Source organism: Scyliorhinus torazame, chromosome 14, assembly GCF_047496885.1.
Source record: "Scyliorhinus torazame isolate Kashiwa2021f chromosome 14, sScyTor2.1, whole genome shotgun sequence".
In the NCBI taxonomy this organism is placed as follows: domain Eukaryota; kingdom Metazoa; phylum Chordata; class Chondrichthyes; order Carcharhiniformes; family Scyliorhinidae; genus Scyliorhinus; species Scyliorhinus torazame.
Genome location: NC_092720.1, coordinates 145,284,657 through 145,308,227, shown reverse-complemented (window position 1 = coordinate 145,308,227; position 23,571 = coordinate 145,284,657). Strand labels below are relative to the sequence as shown.

The following is a 23,571-nucleotide window of genomic DNA, read 5'->3' as shown; positions in this document are numbered from 1 at the left end:
ACCAGCCCAGATACACACCTCACAGAGCTCAACCTGCTCCACCAGCTCAGATACACACCTCACAGAGCTGACCCTGCTCCACCAGCTCAGATATACATATATCACAGAGCTCACCCTGCTCCACCAGCCCAGAAACACATATATCACAGAGCTCACCCTGCTCCAACAGCCCAGATACACATATATCACAGAGCTGACCCTCCTCCACCAGCACAGATACACACCTCACAGAGCTCAACCTGCTCCAACAGCCCAGATACACATATATCACAGAGCTGACCCTGCTCCACCAGCCCAGATACACATATATCACAGAGCCGACCTTGCTCCACCAGCTCAGATACACATATATCACAGAGCTGACCCTGCTCCACCAGCTCAGATACACACCTCACAGAGCCGACCCTGCTCCACCAGCTCAGTTACACACTTCACAGAGCTCACGCTGGTCCACCAGCTCAGATACACACCTCACAGAGCTCACCCTGCTCCACCAGCTCAGATACACATATATCACAGAGCTCACCCTGCTCCACCAGCTCAGAGACACACCTCACAGAGCCGACCCTGCTCCACCAGCTCAGATACACACCTCACAGAGCTCACCCTGCTCCACCAGCCCAGATACACACCTCTCAGAGCTCACCCTGCTCCACCAGCACAGATACACACCTCACAGAGCTCACCCTGCTCCACCAGCCCTGATACACACCTCACAGAGCTGACCCTGCTCCACCAGCTCAGATACCCATATATCACAGAGCTGACCCTGCTCCACCAGCCCAGATTCACACCTCATAGAGCCGACCCTGCTCCACCAGCTCAGATACACACCTCTCAGAGCTCACCCTGCTCCACCAGCTCAGATACACACCTCACAGAGCTCACCCTGCTCCACCAGCCCAGATACACACCTCACAGAGCTCACCCTGCTCCACCAGCCCAGATACACACCTCACAGAACTGACCCTGCTCCACCTGCCCAGATACACATATATCACAGAGCTGACCCTGCTCCACCAGCTCAGATACACATATATCACAGAGCTCACCCTGCTCCACCAGCCCAGATACACATATATCAAGGAGCTCACCCTGCTCCACCAGCTCAGATACACATATATCACAGAGCTCACCCTGCTCCAACAGCTCAGATACACACGTCACAGAGCTAACCCTGCTCCACCAGCTCAGATACACATATATCACAGAGCTCACCCTGCTCCACCAGCCCAGATACACATATATCACAGAGCTGACCCTGCTCCACCAGCCCAGATACACATATATCACAGAGCTGACCCTGCTCCACCAGCCCAGATACACATATATCACAGAGCTCACCCTGCTCCAGCAGCCCAGATACACACCTCACAGAGCTCAGTCTGCACCACCAGCTCAGATACACATATATCACAGAGCTGACCCTGCTCCAGCAGCTCAGATACACACCTCACAGAGCTCACCCTGCTCCACCAGCCCAGATACACATATATCACAGAGCTCACCCTGCTCCACCAGCCCAGATACACATATATCACAGAGCTCACCCTGCTCCACCTGCTCAGATACACACCTCACAGAGCTCAACCTGCTCCACCAGCTCAGATACACACCTCACAGAGCTGACCCTGCTCCACCAGCTCAGATATACATATATCACAGAGCTCACCCTGCTCCACCAGCCCAGATACACATATATCACAGAGCTCACCCTGCTCCAACAGCCCAGATACACATATATCACAGAGCTGACCCTCCTCCACCAGCACAGATACACATATATCACAGAGCTGACCCTGCTCCACCAGCCCAGATACACATATATCACAGAGCTGACCCTGCTCCACCAGCCCAGATACACATATATCACAGAGCCGACCTTGCTCCACCAGCTCAGATACACATATATCACAGAGCTGACCCTGCTCCACCAGCTCAGATACACACCTCACAGAGCCGACCCTGCTCCACCAGCTCAGATACACACCTCACAGAGCTCACGCTGGTCCACCAGCTCAGATACACACCTCACAGAGCTCACCCTGCTCCACCAGCTCAGATACACATATATCACAGAGCTCACCCTGCTCCACCAGCTCAGAGACACACCTCACAGAGCCGACCCTGCTCCACCAGCTCAGATACACACCTCACAGAGCTCACCCTGCTCCACCAGCCCAGATACACACCTCTCAGAGCTCACCCTGCTCCACCAGCACAGATACACACCTCACAGAGCTCACCCTGCTCCACCAGCCCTGATACACACCTCACAGAGCTGACCCTGCTCCACCAGCTCAGATACCCATATATCACAGAGCTGACCCTGCTCCACCAGCCCAGATTCACACCTCACAGAGCCGACCCTGCTCCACCAGCTCAGATACACACCTCTCAGAGCTCACCCTGCTCCACCAGCCCAGATACACACCTCACAGAGCTCACCCTGCTCCACCAGCCCAGATACACACCTCACAGAACTGACCCTGCTCCACCTGCCCAGATACACATATATCACAGAGCTGACCCTGCTCCACCAGTTCAGATACACATATATCACAGAGCTGACCCTGCTCCACCAGCTCAGATACACATATATCACAGAGCTCACCCTGCTCCACCAGCCCAGATACACATATATCACAGAGCTCACCCAGCTCCACCAGCTCAGATACACATATATCACAGAGCTCACCCTGCTCCACCATCTCAGATACACACCTCACAGAGCTCAACCTGCTCCAACAGCTCAGATACACACGTCACAGAGCTAACCCTGCTCCACCAGCTCAGATACACATATATCACAGAGGTCACCCTGCTCCATCAGCCCAGATACACATATATCACAGAGCTCACCCTGCTCCACCAGCTCAGATACACACCTCACAGAGCTCAACCTGCTCCACCAGCTCAGATACACACCTCACAGAGCTCACCCTGCTCCACCAGCTCAGATACACATATATCACAGAGCTGACCCTGCTCCACCAGCCCAGATACACATATATCACAGAGCTGACCCTGCTCCACAAGCACAGACACACATATATCACAGAGATGACCCTGCTCCACCAGCCCAGATACACTTATATCACAGACCTGACCCTGCTCCACCAGCCCAGATACACATATATCACAGAGCTGACCCTGCTCCACCAGCCCAGATACACATATATCACCGAGCTCACCCTGCTCCACCAGCCCAGATACACATATATCACAGAGCTCACCCTGCTCCACCAGCCCAGATACACATATATCACAGAGCTCACCCTGCTCCACCAGCTCAGATACACACCTCACAGAGCTGACCCTGCTCCACCAGCTCAGATACACACCTCACAGAGCTCACCCTGCTCCACCAGCCCAGATACACATATATCACAGAGCTCACCCTGCTCCACCAGCTCAGATACACATATCACAGAGCTGACCCTGATCCACCAGCTCAGATACACACCTCACAGAGCTCACCCTGCTCCACCAGCCCAGATACACACCTCACAGAGCTGACCCTGCTCCACCAGCTCAGATACACACCTCACAGAGCTCACCCTGCTCCACCAGCTCAGATACACATATATCACAGAGCTCACCCTGCTCCAGCAGCCCAGATACACACCTCACAGAGCTCACCCTGCTCCACCAGCCCAGATGCACACCTCACAGAGCTCAGTCTGCACCACCAGCTCAGATACACATTAATCACAGAGCTGACCCTGCTCCACCAGCCCAGATACACATATATCACAGAGCTGACCCTGCTCCACCAGCTCAGACACACACACCTCACAGAATTGACCCTGCTCCACCAGCTCAGATACACACCTCAGAGAGCTGACCCTGCTCCACCAGCCCAGATACACATATATCACAGGGCTGACCCTGCTCCACCACCCCAGATACACATATATCACAGAGCTCACCCTGCTCCACCAGCCCAGACACACATATATCACAGAGCTCACCCTGCTCCACCAGCCCAGATACACATATATCACAGAGCTGGCCCTGCTCTACCAGCCCAGTTACACAAATATCACAGAGCTGACACCGCTCCACCAGCCCAGATACACATATATCACAGAGCTGACCCTGCTCCACCAGCCCAGATACACATATATCACAGAGCTCACCCTCCTCCAGCAGCCCAGATACACACCTCACAGAGCTCACCCTGCTCCACCAGCCCAGATACACACCTCACAGAGCTCAGCCTGCACCACCAGCTCAGATACACATATATCACAGAGCTGACCCTGCTCCAGCAGCTCAGATACACACCTCAGAGCTCACCCTGCTCCACCAGCTCAGATACACATATATCACAGAGCTCACCCTGCTCCACCAGCCCAGATACACATATATCACAGAGCTCACCCTGCTCCACCAGCTCAGATACACATATATCAGAGCTCACCCTGCTCCACTAGCTCAAATACACACCTCACAGCTCAACCTGCTCCAACAGCTCAGGTACACACCGCACAGAGCTAACCCTGCTCCACCAGCTCAGATGCACATATATCACAGAGCTCACCCTGCTCCACCAGCTCAGATACACATATATCACAGAGCTCACCCTGCTCCACCAGCCCAGATACACATATATCACAGAGCTCACCCTGCTCCACCAGCTCAGATACACACCTCACAGAGCTGACCCTGCTCCACCAGCTCAGATACACATATATCACAGAGCTCACCCTGCTCCACCAGCCTAGATACACATATATCACAGAGCTCACCCTGCTCCAACAGCCCAGATACACATATATCACAGAGCTGACCCTGCTCCACCAGCCCAGATACACATATATCACAGAGCTGACCCTGCTCCACCATCCCAGATACACACCTCACAGAGCCGACCCTGCACCAGCAGCTCAGATACACACCTCACAGAGCTCACCCTGCTCCACCAGCTCAGATACACATATATCATAGAGCTCACCCTGCTCCACCAGACCAGATACACATATATCACAGAACCGACCTTGCTCCACCAGCCCAGATACACATATATCACAGAGCTGACCCTGCTCCACCAGCTCAGACACACACACCTCACAGAATTGACCCTGCTCCACCAGCTCAGATACACACCTCAGAGAGCTGACCCTGCTCCACCAGCCCAGATACACATATATCACAGGGCTGACCCTGCTCCACCACCCCAGATACACATATATCACAGAGCTCACCCTGCTCCACCAGCTCAGACACACACACCTCACAGAATTGACCCTGCTCCACCAGCTCAGATACACACCTCAGAGAGCTGACCCTGCTCCACCAGCCCAGATACACATATATCACAGGGCTGACCCTGCTCCACCACCCCAGATACACATATATCACAGAGCTCACCCTGCTCCACCAGCCCAGACACACATATATCACAGAGCTCACCCTGCTCCACCAGCCCAGATACACATATATCACAGAGCTGGCCCTGCTCTACCAGCCCAGTTACACAAATATCACAGAGCTGACACCGCTCCACCAGCCCAGATACACATATATCACAGAGCTGACCCTGCTCCACCAGCCCAGATACACATATATCACAGAGCTCACCCTCCTCCAGCAGCCCAGATACACACCTCACAGAGCTCACCCTGCTCCACCAGCCCAGATACACACCTCACAGAGCTCAGCCTGCACCACCAGCTCAGATACACATATATCACAGAGCTGACCCTGCTCCAGCAGCTCAGATACACACCTCAGAGCTCACCCTGCTCCACCAGCTCAGATACACATATATCACAGAGCTCACCCTGCTCCACCAGCCCAGATACACATATATCACAGAGCTCACCCTGCTCCACCAGCTCAGATACACATATATCAGAGCTCACCCTGCTCCACTAGCTCAAATACACACCTCACAGCTCAACCTGCTCCAACAGCTCAGGTACACACCGCACAGAGCTAACCCTGCTCCACCAGCTCAGATGCACATATATCACAGAGCTCACCCTGCTCCACCAGCTCAGATACACATATATCACAGAGCTCACCCTGCTCCACCAGCCCAGATACACATATATCACAGAGCTCACCCTGCTCCACCAGCTCAGATACACACCTCACAGAGCTGACCCTGCTCCACCAGCTCAGATACACATATATCACAGAGCTCACCCTGCTCCACCAGCCTAGATACACATATATCACAGAGCTCACCCTGCTCCAACAGCCCAGATACACATATATCACAGAGCTGACCCTGCTCCACCAGCCCAGATACACATATATCACAGAGCTGACCCTGCTCCACCATCCCAGATACACACCTCACAGAGCCGACCCTGCACCAGCAGCTCAGATACACACCTCACAGAGCTCACCCTGCTCCACCAGCTCAGATACACATATATCATAGAGCTCACCCTGCTCCACCAGACCAGATACACATATATCACAGAACCGACCTTGCTCCACCAGCTCAGATACACATATATCACAGAGCTGACCCTGCTCCACCAGCTCAGATACACACCTCACAGAGCCGACCCTGCTCCACCAGCTCAGATACACACCTCACAGAGCTCACCCTGCTCCACCTGCCCAGATACACATATATCACAGAGCTCACCCTGCTCCACCAGCCCAGTTACACATATATCACAGAGATCACCCGGCTCCACCAGCTCAGATACACATATATCACAGAGCTGACCCTGCTCCACCAGCCCAGATACACATATATCACAGAGTTGACCTTGCTCCACCAGCCCAGATACACATATATCACAGAGCTGACCCTGCTCCACCAGCCCAGATACACATATATCACAGAGATCACTCTGCTCCACCAGCTCAGATACACATTTATCACAGATCTGACCATGCTCCACCAGCCCAGATACACATATATCACAGAGCTCACCCTGCTCCACCAGCCCAGATACACCTATATCACAGAGCTCACCCTGTTCCACCAGGCCAGATACACATATATCACAGAGCTCACCCTGCTCCACCAGCCCAGATACACATATATCACAGAGCTGACCCTGCTCCACCAGCCCAGATACACATATATCACAGAGATCACCCTGCTCCACCGGCTCAGATACACATTTATCACAGATCTGACCCTGCTCCACCAGCTCAGATACACACCTCACAGAGCTCACCCTGCACCACCAGCCCAGATACACACCTCACAGAGCTGACCCTGCTCCACCAGCCCAGATACACATATATCACAGAGCTGACCCTGCTCCACCAGCCCAGATACACACCTCACAGAGCCGACCCTGCTCCACCAGCCGAGATACACACCTCACAGAGCTCACCCTGCTCCACCAACCCAGATACACACCTCACAGAGCTCACCCTGCACCACCAGCTCAGATACACATATATCACAGAGCTGACCCTGCTCCACCAGCTCAAATACACATATATCACAGAGCTGACCCTGCTCCACCAGCGCAGATACACATATATCACAGAGCTCACCCTGCTCCACCAGCCCAGATACACATATATCACAGAGCTCACCCTGCTCCACCAGCTCAGATATACATATATCACAGAGCTCACCCTGCTCCACCAGCTCAGATACACACCTCACAGAGCTCACCCTGCTCCACCAGCTCAGATACACACCTCACAGAGCTCACCCTGCTCCACCAGCTCAGATACACATATATCACAGAGCTGACGCTGCTCCACCAGCTCAAATACACATATATCACAGAGCTGACCCTGCTCCACCAGCGCAGATACACATATATCACAGAGCTCACCCTGCTCCACCAGCCCAGATACACATATATCACAGAGCTCACCCTGCTCCACCAGCTCAGATATACATATATCACAGAGCTTACCCTGCTCCACCAGCTCAGATACACACCTCACAGAGCTCACCCTGCTCCACCAGCTCAGATACACACCTCACAGAGCTCACCCTGCTCCACCAGCTCAGATACACACCTCACAGAGCTCAACCTGCTCCACCAGCTCAGATACACACCTCACAGAGCTCAACCTGCTCCACCAGCTCAGATACACACCTCACAGAGCTGACCCTGCTCCACCAGCTCAGATACACATATATCACAGAGCTCACCCTGCTCCACCAGCCCAGATACACACCACACAGAGCCGACCCTGCTCCAGCAGCTCAGATACACATATATCACAGAGCTGACCCTGCTCCACCAGCTCAGATACACACCTCACAGAGCCGACCCTGCTCCACCAGATCAGATACACACCTCACAGAGCTCACCCTGCTCCACCAGCCCAGATACACACCTCACAGAGCTCACCCTGCTCCACCAGCTCAGATACACATATATCACAGAGCTGACCCTGCTCCACCAGCTCAGATACACACCTCACAGAGCCGACCCTGCTCCACCAGATCAGATACACACCTCACAGATCTCACCCTGCTCCACCAGCCCAGATACACACCTCACAGAGCTCACCCTGCTCCACCAGCTCAGATACACACCTCACAGAGCTCACCCTGCTCCACCAGCCCAGATACACACCTCACAGAGCTCACCCTGCTCCACCAGCCCTAATACACTCCTCACAGAGCTGACCCTGCTCCACCAGCTCAGATACACATATATCACAGAGCTGACCCTGCTCCACCAGCCCAGATACACACCTCACAGAGCCGACCCTGCTCCACCAGCACAGATACACACCTCACAGAGCTGACCCTGCTCCACCAGCCCAGATACACATATATCACAGAGCTCACCCTGCTCCACCAGCCCAGATACACCTATATCACAGAGTTCACCCTGCTCCACCAGCCCAGATACACATATATCACAGAGCTCACCCTGCTCCACCAGCCCAGATACACATATATCACAGAGATCACCCGACTCCACCAGCTCAGATACACATATATCACAGAGCTGACCCTGCTCCACCAGCCCAGATACACATATATCACAGAGCTGACCCTGCTCCACCAGCCCAGACACACATGTATCACAGAGCTGACACTGCTCCATCAGCCCAGATACACATGTATCACAGAGCTGACACTGCTCCACCAGCCCAGATACACATACATCACAGAGCTGACCCTGCTCCACCAGCACAGATACACATATATCACAGATCTGATCCTGCTCCACCAGCCCAGATACACATATATCACAGAGTTCACCCTGCTCCACGAGCCCAGATACACCTATATCACAGAGCTGACCCTGCTCCACCATCCCAGATACACATATATCACAGAGCTCACCCTGCTCCACCAGCCCAGATACACATATATCACATAGCTCACCCTGCTCCACCAGCCCAGATACACATATGTCACAGAGATCACCCGGCTCCACCAGCTCAGATACACATATATCACAGAGCTGACCCTGCTCCACCAGCCCAGATACACATATATCACAGAGCTCACCCTGCTCCACCAGCTCAAATACACAACTCACAGCTCAACCTGCTCCAACAGCTCAGATACACACCTCACAGAGCTAACCCTGCTCCACTAGCTCAGATACACACCTCACAGCTCAACCTGCTCCAACAGCTCAGATACACACCTCACAGAGCTAACCCTGCTCCACCAGCTCAGATACACATATATCACAGAGCTCACCCTGCTCTACCAGCCCAGATACACATATATCACAGAGCTCACCCTGCTCCACCAGCCCAGATACACACCTCACAGAGCTCAACCTGCTCCACCAGCTCAGATACACACCTGACAGAGCTAACCCTGCTCCAACCGCTCAGATACACATATATCACAGAGCTCACCCGGCTCCACCAGCCCAGATACACATATATCACAGAGCTGACCCTCCTCCACTAGCACAGATACACATATATCACAGAGCTGACCCTGCTCCACCAGCCCAGATACACATATATCACAGAGCTGACCCTGCTCCACCAGCCCAGATACACACCTCACAGAGCCGACCCTGCTCCAGCAGCTCAGATACACACCTCACAGAGCTCACCCTGCTTCACCAGCTCAGATAGACATATATCACAGAGCTGACCATGCTCCACCAGCCCAGATACACATATATCAGAGAGCCGACCTTGCTCCACCAACTCAGATACACATATATCACAGAGCCGACCCTGCTCCACCAGCACAGATACACACCTCACAGAGCTCACCCTGCTCCACCAGCCCAGATACACACCTCACAGAGCTCACCCTGCTCCACCAGCTCAGATACACATATATCACAGAGCTCACCCTGCTCTACCAGCTCAGATACACACCTCAGAGAGCCGACCCTGCTCCAGCAGCTCAGATACACACCTCACAGAGCTCACCCTGCTCCACCAGCCCAGATACACACCTCACAGAGCTGACCCTGCTCCACCAGCCCAGATACACATATATCACAGAGCTCACCCTGCTCCACCAGCACAGATACACCTATATCACAGAGTTCACCCTGCTCCACCAGCCCAGATACACATATATCACAGAGCTCACCCTGCTCCACCAGCCCCGATACACATATATCACAGAGATCACCCGGCTCCACCAGCTCAGATACACATATATCACAGAGCTGACCCTGCTCCACCAGCCCAGATACACATATATCACAGAGCTGACCCTGCTCCACCAGCCCAGATACCCATATATCACAGAGCTGACCCTGCTCCACCAGCACAGATACACATATATCACAGATCTGACCCTGCTCCACCAGCCCAGATACACATATATCACAGAGTTCACCCTGCTCCACCAGCCCAGATACACCTATATCACAGAGCTGACCCTGCTCCACCATCCCAGATACACATATATCACAGAGCTCACCCTGCTCCACCATCCCAGATACACATATATCACAGAGCTCACCCTGCACCACCAGCCCAGATACACCCCTCACAGAGTTGACCCTGCTCTACCAGCTCAGACACACACCCCTCACAGAGTTGACCCTGCTTCACCAGCCCAGATACACATATATCTCAGAGCTGACCCTGCTCCACCAGCCCAGATACACATATATCACAGAGCTGACCCTGCTCCACCAGCCGAGATACACACCTCACAGAGCTCACCCTGCTCCACCAGCCCAGATGCACACCTCACAGAGCTCACCCTGCATCACCAGCTCAGATACACATATATCACAGGGCTGACCATGCTCCACCAGCTCAAATACACATATATCACAGAGCTGACCCTGCTCCACCAGCTCAGATACACATATATCACAGAGCTCACCCTGCTCCACCAGCCCAGATACACATATATCACAGAGCTCACCCTGCTCCTCCAGCTCAGATACACACCTCACAGAGTTCCACCAGCTCAGATACACATATATCACAGAGCTCACCCTGCTCCACGAGCCCAGTTACACATATATCACAGAGCTCACCCTGCTCCACCAGCTCAGATACACACCTCACAGAGCTCATCCTGCTCCACCAGCTCAGATACACACCTCACAGAGCTCACCCTGCTCCACCAGCTCAGATATACATATATCACAGAGCTCACCCTGCTCCACCAGCTCAGATACACACCTCACAGAGCCGACCCTGCTCCACCAGCTCAGATACACACCTCACAGAGTTCCACCAGCTCAGATACACATATATCACAGAGCTCACCCTGCTCCACGAGCCCAGTTACACATATATCACAGAGCTCACCCTGCTCCACCAGCTCAGATACACACCTCACAGAGCTCATCCTGCTCCACCAGCTCAGATACACACCTCACAGAGCTCACCCTGCTCCACCAGCCCAGATACACATATATCACAGAGCTCACCCTGCTCCACCAGCCCAGATACACATATATCACAGAGATCACCCGGCTCCACCAGCTCAGATACACATATATCACAGAGCTGACCCTGCTCCACCAGCCCAGATACACATATATCACAGAGCTGACCCTGCTCCACCAGCCCAGATACCCATATATCACAGAGCTGACCCTGCTCCACCAGCACAGATACACATATATCACAGATCTGACCCTGCTCCACCAGCCCAGATACACATATATCACAGAGTTCACCCTGCTCCACCAGCCCAGATACACGTATATCACAGAGCTGACCCTGCTCCACCATCCGAGATACACATATATCACAGAGCTCACCCTGCTCCACCAGCCCAGATACACATATATCACAGAGCTCACCCTGCTCCACCAGCCCAGATACACATATATCACAGAGATCACCCGGCTCCACCAGCTCAGATACACATATATCACAGAGCTGACCCTGCTCCACCAGCCCAGATACACATATATCACAGAGCTGACCCTGCTCCACCAGCCCAGATACAAATATATCACAGAGCTGACCCTGCTCCACCAGCCCAGATACACATATATCACAGAGATCACCCTGCTCCACCGGCTCAGATACACATTTATCACAGATCTGACCCCGCTCCACCAGCTCAGATACACACCTCACAGAGCTCACCCTGCTCCACCAGCTCAGATACACACCTCACAGAGCTCACCCTGCACCACCAGCCCAGATACACCCCTCACAGAGTTGACCCTGCTCCACCAGCGCAGACTCACACCCCTCACAGAGTTGACCCTGCTTCACCAGCCCAGATACACATATATCACAGAGCTGACCCTGCTCCACCAGCCCAGATACACATATATCACAGAGCTGACCCTGCTCCACCAGCCGAGATACACACCTCACAGAGCTCACCCTGCTCCACCAGCCCAGATGCACACCTCACAGAGCTCACCCTGCACCACCAGCTCAGATACACATATATCCCAGAGCTGACCCTGCTCCAACAGCTCAAATACACATATATCACAGAGCTGACCCTGCTCCACCAGCTCAGATACACATATATCACAGAGCTCACCCTGCTCCACCAGCCCAGATACACATATATCACAGAGCTCACCCTGCTCCACCAGCTCAGATACACATATATCACAGAGCTCACCCTGCTCCACCAGCTCAGATACACACCTCACAGAGCTCATCCTGCTCCACCAGCTCAGATACACACCTCACAGAGCCGACCCTGCTCCACCAGCTCAGATACACACCTCACAGAGCTCACGCTGGTCCACCAGCCCAGATACACACCTCACAGAGCTCACCCTGCTCCACCAGCTCAGATACACACCTCACAGAGCCGACCCTGCTCCACCAGCTCAGATACACACCTCACAGAGCTCACGCTGGTCCACCAGCCCAGATACACACCTCACAGAGCTCACCCTGCTCCATCAGCTCAGATACACACCTCACAGAACTGACCCTGCTCCACCAGCCCAGATACACACCTCACAGAGCTCAACCTGCTCCAACAGCTCAGATACACACCTCACAGAGCTAACCCTGCTCCACCAGCTCAGATACACATATATCACAGAGCTCACCCTGCTCCACCAGCCCAGATACACCAAATCACAGAGCTCACCCTGCTCCACCAGCCCAGATACACATGTATCACAGAGCTCACCCTGCTCCACCAGCTCAGATACACACCTCACAGAGCTGACCCTGCTCTACCAGCCCAGATACACCTATATCACAGAGCTCACCCTGCTCCACCAGCCGAGATACACATATATCACAGAGCTCACCCTGCTCCACCAGCTCAGATACACACCTCACAGAGCCGACCCTGCTCCACCAGCTCAGATACACACGTCACAGAGCTCACGCTGCTCCAGCAGCTCAGATACACACCTCACAGAGCTCACCCTGCTCCACCAGCCCAGATACACACCTCACAGAGCTGACCCTGCTCCACCAGCCCAGATACACCTATATCACAGAGTTCACCCTGCTCCACCAGCCCAGATACACATATATCACAGAGCTCACCCTGCTCCACCAGCCCAGATACACATATATCACAGAGATCACCCAGCTCCACCAGCTCAGAGACACATATATCACAGAGCTGACCCTGCTCCACCAGCCCAGATACACATATATCACAGAGCTGACCCTGCTCCACCAGCCCAGTTACACATATATCACAGAGCTCACCCTGCTCCACCAGCTCAGATACACACCTCACAGAGCTCATCCTGCTCCACCAGCTCAGATACACACCTCACAGAGCTCACCCTGCTCCACCAGCTCAGATATACATATATCACAGAGCTCTCCCTGCTCCACCAGCTCAGATACACACCTCACAGAGCCGACCCTGCTCCACCAGCTCAGATACACACCTCACAGAGCTCACGCTGGTCCACCAGCCCAGATACACACCTCACAGAGCTCACCCTGCTCCACCAGCCCAGATACACATATATCACAGAGCTCACCCTGCTCCACCAGCCCAGATACACATATATCACAGAGATCACCCGGCTCCACCAGCTCAGATACACATATATCACAGAGCTGACCCTGCTCCACCAGCCCAGATACACATATATCACAGAGCTGACCCTGCTCCACCAGCCCAGATACCCATATATCACAGAGCTGACCCTGCTCCACCAGCACAGATACACATATATCACAGATCTGACCCTGCTCCACCAGCCCAGATACACATATATCACAGAGTTCACCCTGCTCCACCAGCCCAGATACACGTATATCACAGAGCTGACCCTGCTCCACCATCCGAGATACACATATATCACAGAGCTCACCCTGCTCCACCAGCCCAGATACACATATATCACAGAGCTCACCCTGCTCCACCAGCCCAGATACACATATATCACAGAGATCACCCGGCTCCACCAGCTCAGATACACATATATCACAGAGCTGACCCTGCTCCACCAGCCCAGATACACATATATCACAGAGCTGACCCTGCTCCACCAGCCCAGATACAAATATATCACAGAGCTGACCCTGCTCCACCAGCCCAGATACACATATATCACAGAGATCACCCTGCTCCACCGGCTCAGATACACATTTATCACAGATCTGACCCCGCTCTACCAGCTCAGATACACACCTCACAGAGCTCACCCTGCTCCACCAGCTCAGATACACACCTCACAGAGCTCACCCTGCACCACCAGCCCAGATACACCCCTCACAGAGTTGACCCTGCTCCACCAGCTCAGACACACACCCCTCACAGAGTTGACCCTGCTTCACCAGCCCAGATACACATATATCACAGAGCTGACCCTGCTCCACCAGCCCAGATACACATATATCACAGAGCTGACCCTGCTCCACCAGCCGAGATACACACCTCACAGAGCTCACCCTGCTCCACCAGCCCAGGTGCACACCTCACAGAGCTCACCCTGCACCACCAGCTCAGATACACATATATCCCAGAGCTGACCCTGCTCCACCAGCTCAAATACACATATATCACAGAGCTGACCCTGCTCCACCAGCTCAGATACACATATATCACAGAGCTCACCCTGCTCCACCAGCCCAGATACACATATATCACAGAGCTCACCCTGCTCCACCAGCTCAGATACACACCTCACAGAGTTCCACCAGCTCAGATACACATATATCACAGAGCTCACCCTGCTCCACCAGCCCAGTTACACATATATCACAGAGCTCACCCTGCTCCACCAGCTCAGATACACACCTCACAGAGCTCATCCTGCTCCACCAGCTCAGATACACACCTCACAGAGCCGACCCTGCTCCACCAGCTCAGATACACACCTCACAGAGCTCACGCTGGTCCACCAGCCCAGATACACACCTCACAGAGCTCACCCTGCTCCATCAGCTCAGATACACACCTCACAGAACTGACCCTGCTCCACCAGCCCAGATACACACCTCACAGAGCTCACCCTGCTCCACCAGCCCAGATACACCAAATCACAGAGCTCACCCTGCTCCACCAGCCCAGATTCACATATATCACAGAGCTCACCCTGCTCCACCAGCTCAGATACACACCTCACAGAGCTGACCCTGCTCTACCAGCCCAGATACACCTATATCACAGAGCTCACCCTGCTCCACCAGCCCAGATACACATATATCACAGAGCTCACCCTGCTCCACCAGCTCAGATACACACCTCACAGAGCTCACCCTGCTCCAGCAGCTCAGATACACACCTCACAGAGCTGACCCTGCTCCACCAGCTCAGATATACATATATCACAGAGCTCACCCTGCTCCACCAGCTCAGATACACACCTGACAGAGCCGACCCTGCTCCACCAGCTCAGATACACACGTCACAGAGCTCACGCTGCTCCAGCAGCTCAGATACACACCTCACAGAGCTCACCCTGCTCCACCAGCCCAGATACACACCTCACAGAGCTGACCCTGCTCCACCAGCCCAGATACACCTATATCACAGAGTTCACCCTGCTCCACCAGCCCAGATACACATATATCACAGAGCTCACCCTGCTCCACCAGCCCAGATACACATATATCACAGAGATCACCCAGCTCCACCAGCTCAGATACACATATATCACAGAGCTGACCCTGCTCCACCAGCCCAGATACACATATATCACAGAGCTGACCCTGCTCCACCAGCCCAGATACCCATATATCACAGAGCTGACCCTGCTCCACCAGCACAGATACACATATATCACAGATCTGACCCTGCTCCACCAGCCCAGATACACATATATCACAGAGCTCACCCTGCTCCACCAGCCCAGATACACATATATCACAGAGCTCACCCTGCTCCACCAGCCCAGATACACATATATCACAGAGATCGCCCGGCTCCACCAGCTCAGATACACATATATCACAGAGCTGACCCTGCTCCACCAGCCCAGATACACATATATCACAGAGCTGACCCTGCTCCACCAGCCCAGATACAAATATATCACAGAGCTGACCCTGCTCCACCAGCCCAGATACACATATATCACAGAGATCACCCTGCTCCACCGGCTCAGATACACATTTATCACAGATCTGACCCTGCTCCACCAGCTCAGAAAGACACCTCACAGAGCTCACCCTGCTCCACCAGCTCAGATACACACCTCACAGAGCTCACCCTGCACCACCAGCCCAGATACACCCCTCACAGAGTTGACCCTGCTCCACCAGCTCAGACACACACCCCTCACAGAGTTGACCCTGCTTCACCAGCCCAGATACACATATATCACAGAGCTGACCCTGCTCCACCAGCCCAGATACACATATATCACAGAGCTGACCCTGCTCCACCAGCCGAGATACACACCTCACAGAGCTCACCCTGCTCCACCAGCCCAGATGCACACCTCACAGAGCTCACCCTGCACCACCAGCTCAGATACACATATATCACAGAGCTGACCCTGCTCCACCAGCTCAAATACACATATATCACAGAGCTGACCCTGCTCCACCAGCTCAGATACACATATATCACAGAGCTCACCCTGCTCCACCAGCCCAGATACACATATATCACAGAGCTCACCCTGCTCCACCAGCTCAGATACACATCTCACAGAGTTCCACCAGCTCAGATACACATATATCACAGAGCTCATCCTGCTCCACCAGCCCAGTTACACATATATCACAGAGCTCACCCTGCTCCACCAGCTCAGATACACACCTCACAGAGCTCATCCTAATCCACCAGCTCATATACACACCTCACAGAGCTCACCCTGCTCCACCAGCTCAGATATACATATATCACAGAGCTCACCCTGCTCCACCAGCTCAGATACACACCTCACAGAGCTCACCCTGCTCCACCAGCTCAGATATACATATATCACAGAGCCGACCCTGCTCCACCAGCTCAGATACACACCTCACAGAGCTCACGCTGGTCCACCAGCCCAGATACACACCTCACAGAGCTCACCCTGCTCCACCAGCTCAGATACACACCTCACAGAGCCGACCCTGCTCCACCAGCTCAGATACACACCTCACAGAACTGACCCTGCTCCACCAGCCCAGATACACATATATCACAGAGCTCACCCTGCTCCACCAGCCCAGATACACCTATATCACAGAGCTCACCCTGCTCCACCAGCCCAGATACACATATATCACAGAGCTCACCCTGCTCCACCAGCTCAGGTACACACCTCACAGAGCTCATCCTGCTCCACCAGCTCAGATACACACCTCACAGAGCTCACCCTGCTCCACCAGCTCAGATATACATATATCACAGAGCTCACCCTGCTCCACCAGCTCAGATACACACCTCACAGAGCCGACCCTGCTCCACCAGCCCAGATACAAATATATCACAGAGCTGACCCTGCTCCACCAGCCCAGATACACATATATCACAGAGATCACCCTGCTCCACCGGCTCAGATACACATTTATCACAGATCTGACCCTGCTCCACCAGCTCAGAAAGACACCTCACAGAGCTCACCCTGCTCCACCAGCTCAGATACACACCTCACAGAGCTCACCCTGCACCACCAGCCCAGATACACCCCTCACAGAGTTGACCCTGCTCCACCAGCTCAGACACACACCCCTCACAGAGTTGACCCTGCTTCACCAGCCCAGATACACATATATCACAGAGCTGACCCTGCTCCACCAGCCCAGATACACATATATCACAGAGCTGACCCTGCTCCACCAGCCGAGATACACACCTCACAGAGCTCACCCTGCTCCACCAGCCCAGATGCACACCTCACAGAGCTCACCCTGCACCACCAGCTCAGATACACATATATCACAGAGCTGACCCTGCTCCACCAGCTCAAATACACATATATCACAGAGCTGACCCTGCTCCACCAGCTCAGATACACATATATCACAGAGCTCACCCTGCTCCACCAGCCCAGATACACATATATCACAGAGCTCACCCTGCTCCACCAGCTCAGATACACATCTCACAGAGTTCCACCAGCTCAGATACACATATATCACAGAGCTCACCCTGCTCCACCAGCCCAGTTACACATATATCACAGAGCTCACCCTGCTCCACCAGCTCAGATACACACCTCACAGAGCTCATCCTAATCCACCAGCTCAGATACACACCTCACAGAGCTCACCCTGCTCCACCAGCTCAGATATACATATATCACAGAGCTCACCCTGCTCCACCAGCTCAGATACACACCTCACAGAGCTCACCCTGCTCCACCAGCTCAGATATACATATATCACAGAGCCGACCCTGCTCCACCAGCTCAGATACACACCTCACAGAGCTCACGCTGGTCCACCAGCCCAGATACACACCTCACAGAGCTCACCCTGCTCCACCAGCTCAGATACACACCTCACAGAGCCGACCCTGCTCCACCAGCTCAGATACACACCTCACAGAACTGACCCTGCTCCACCAGCCCAGATACACATATATCACAGAGCTCACCCTGCTCCACCAGCCCAGATACACCTATATCACAGAGCTCACCCTGCTCCACCAGCCCAGATACACATATATCACAGAGCTCACCCTGCTTCACCAGCTCAGATACACACCTCACAGAGCTGATCCTGCTCCACCAGCCCAGATACACCTATATCACAGAGCTCACCCTGCTCCACCAGCCCAGATACACATATATCACAGAGCTCACCCTGCTCCACCAGCTCAGATACACACCTCACAGAGCTCACCCTGCTCCAGCAGCTCAGATACACACCTCAGAGAGCGCACCCTGCTCCACCAGCCCAGATACACACCTCACAGAGTTCCACCAGCTCAGATACACATATATCACAGAGCTCACCCTGCTCCACCAGCCCAGTTACACATATATCACAGAGTTCACCCTGCTCCACCAGCTCAGATACACACCTCACAGAGCTCACCCTGCTCCACCAGCTCAGATATACATATATCACAGAGCTCACCCTGCTCCACCAGCTCAGATACACACCTCACAGAGCCGACCCTGCTCCACCAGCTCAGATACACACCTCACAGAGCTCACGCTGGTCCACCAGCCCAGATACACACCTCACAGAGCTCACCCTGCTCCACCAGCTCAGATACACACCTCACAGAGCTCAACCTGCTCCACCAGCCCAGATACACATATATCACAGAGCTGACGCTGCTCCACCAGCCCAGATACACATATATCACAGAGCTCACCCTGCTCCACCAGCCCAGATACACCTATATCACAGAACTGACCCTGCTCCACCAGCCCAGATACACCTATATCACAGAGCTCACCCTGCTCCACCAGCTCAGATACACACATCACAGAGCTGACCCTGCTCCACCAGCCCAGATACACATATATCACAGAGCTCACCCTGCTCCACCAGCCCAGATACACCTATATCACAGAGCTCACCCTGCTCCACCAGCTCAGATACACACCTCACAGAGCTGACCCTGCTCCACCAGCTCAGATATACACCTCACAGAGCTCACCCTGCTCCACCAGCTCAGATACACATATATCACAGAGCTCACCCTGCTCCACCAGCTCAGATACACACCTCACAGAGCTCACGCTGGTCCACCAGCCCAGACACACCTCACAGAGCTCACCCTGCTCCACCAGCCCAGATACACATATATCAAAGAGCTCACCCTGCTCCACCAGCCCAGATACACATATATCACAGAGCTCACCCTGCTCCACCAGCTCAGATACACACCTCACAGAGCTGACCCTGCTCCACCAGCCCAGATACACCTATATCACAGAGCTCACCCTGCTCCACCAGCCCAGATACACATATATCAGAGCTCACCCTGCTCCACCAGCTCAGATACACACCTCACAGACCTCACCCTGCTCCACCAGCCCTGATACACACCTCACAGAGCCGACCCTGCCCCACCAGCCCAGATACACATATATCACAGAGCTCACCCTGCTCCACCAGCTAAGATACACACCTCACAGAGCTCACCCTGCTCCACCAGCCCAGATACACATATATCACAGAGCTGACCCTGCTCCACCAGCTCAGATACACATATATCACAGAGCTGACCCTGCTCCACCAGCCCAGATACACACCTCACAGAGCTGACCCTGCTCCACCAGCCCAGATACACACCTCACAGAGCTCACCCTGCTCCACCAGCCCTGATACACACCTCACAGAGCTGACCCTGCTCCACCAGCTCAGATACACATATATCACAGAGCTGACCCTGCTCCACCAGCCCAGATACACACCTCACAGAGCTCACCCTGCTCCACCAGCCCAGATACACACCTCACAGAGCTCACGCTGGTCCACCAGCCCAGATACACACCTCACAGAGCTCACCCTGCTCGACCAGCCCAGATACACACCTCACAGAGCCGACCCTGCTCCACCAGCTCAGATACACACCTCACAGAGCTCACCCTGCTCCACCAGCCCTGATACACACCTCACAGACCTCACACTGCTCCACCAGCTCAGATACACACCTCACAGAGCTGACCCTGCTCCACCAGCTCAGATACACATATATCACAGAGCTGACCCTGCTCCACCAGCCCAGATACACACCTCACAGAGCTCACCCTGCTCCACCAGCCCTGATACACACCTCACAGAGCTGACCCTGCTCCACCAGCTCAGATACACATATATCACAGAGCCGACCCTGCTCCACCAGCTCAGATACACACCTCACAGAGCTCACCCTGCTCCACCAGCCCAGATAAACACCTCACAGAGCTCACCATGCTCCACCAGCCCAGATACACACCTCACAGAGCCGACCCTGCTGCACCAGCTCAGATACACACCTCACAGAGCTCACCCTGCTCCACCAGCCCAGATACACCAAAATCACAGAGTTCAGCCTGCTCCACCAGCCCAGATACACATATATCACAGAGCTCACCCTGCTCCACCAGCCCAGATACACATATATCACAGAGCTGACCCTGCTCCACCAGCCCAGATACACATATATCACAGAGCTGACCCTGCTCCACCAGCCGAGATACACACCACACAGAGCTCACCCTGCTCCACCAGCCCAGATGCACACCTCACAGAGCTCACCCTGCACCACCAGCTCAGATACACATATATCACAGAGCTGACCCTGCTCCACCAGCTCAGATACACATATATCACAGAGCTCACCCTGCTCCACCAGCCCAGATACACATATATCACAGAGCTCACCCTGCTCCACCAGCTCAGATACACATATATCACAGAGCTCACCCTGCTCCACTAGCTCAGATACACACCTCACAGAGCTCCACCAGCTCAGATACACATATATCACAGAGCTCACCCTGCTCCACCAGCCCAGATACACATATATCACAGAGCTCACCCTGCTCCACCAGCTCAGATACACACCTCACAGAGCTCAACCTGCTCCACCAGCTCAGATACACACCTCACAGAGCTCACCCTGCTCCACCAGCTCAGATATACATATATCACAGAGCTCACCCTGCTCCACCAGCTCAGATACACACCTCACAGAGCCGACCCTGCTCCACCAGCTCAGATACACACCTCACAGAGCTCACGCTGGTCCACCAGCCCAGATACACACCTCACAGAGCTCACCCTGCTCCACCAGCTCAGATACACACCTCACAGAGCCGACCCTGCTCCACCAGCTCAGATACACACCTCACAGAGCTCACGCTGGTCCACCAGCCCAGATACACACCTCACAGAGCTCACCCTGCTCCACCAGCCCAGATACACATATATCACAGAGCTCACCCTGCTCCACCAGCTCAGATACACACCTCACAGAGCTGACCCTGCTCCACCAGCCCAGATACACCTATATCACAGAGCTCACCCTGCTCCACCAGCCCAGATACACCTATATCACAGAGCTCACCCTGCTCCACCAGCCCAGATACACATATATCACAGAGCTCACCCTGCTCCACCAGCTCAGATACACACCTCACAGAGCTCACGCTGGTCCACCAGCCCAGATACACACCTCACAGAGCTGACCCTGCTCCACCAGCCCAGATACACATATATCACAGAGCTCACCCTGCTCCACCAGCCCAGATACACACCTGACAGAGCTCACGCTGGTCCACCAGCCCAGATACACACCTCACAGAGCTGACCCTGCTCCACCAGCCCAGATACACATATATCACAGAGCTCACCCTGCTCCACCAGCCCAGATACACATATATCACAGAGCTCACCCTGCTCCACCAGCCCAGGTACACATATATCACAGAGCTGACCCTGCTCCACCAGCCCAGATACACACCTCACAGAGCTCACCCTGCTCCACCAGCCCTGATACACACCTCACAGAGCTGACCCTGCTCCACCAGCTCAGATACACATATATCACAGAGCTGACCCTGCTCCACCAGCCCAGATACACACCTCACAGAGCTGACCCTGCTCCACCAGCCCAGATACACATATATCACAGAGCTCACCCTGCTCCACCAGCCCAGATACACCTATATCACCGAGGTCACCCTGCTCCACCAGCCCAGATACACATATATCACAGAGCTCACCCTGCTCCACCAGCCCAGATACACCTATATCACCGAGGTCACCCTGATCCACCAGCCCAGATACACATATATCACAGAGCTCACCCTGCTCCACCAGCCCAGATACACATATATCACAGAGCTGACCCTGCTCCACCAGCCCAGATACACATAGATCACAGAGCTGACCCTGCTCCACCAGCCCAGATACACATATATCACA

At 54.0% G+C, this 23,571-nt stretch overlaps 1 protein-coding gene across 6 annotated transcripts in view; it reads right to left on the bottom strand.

The window, feature by feature from the left end:
- The window catches only part of LOC140390084 (solute carrier organic anion transporter family member 2A1-like), a 578,748-nt gene that overhangs the window by 273,524 nt on the left and 281,653 nt on the right, over positions 1-23,571 (bottom strand). The gene's annotated exons all lie outside the window — the stretch shown is intronic.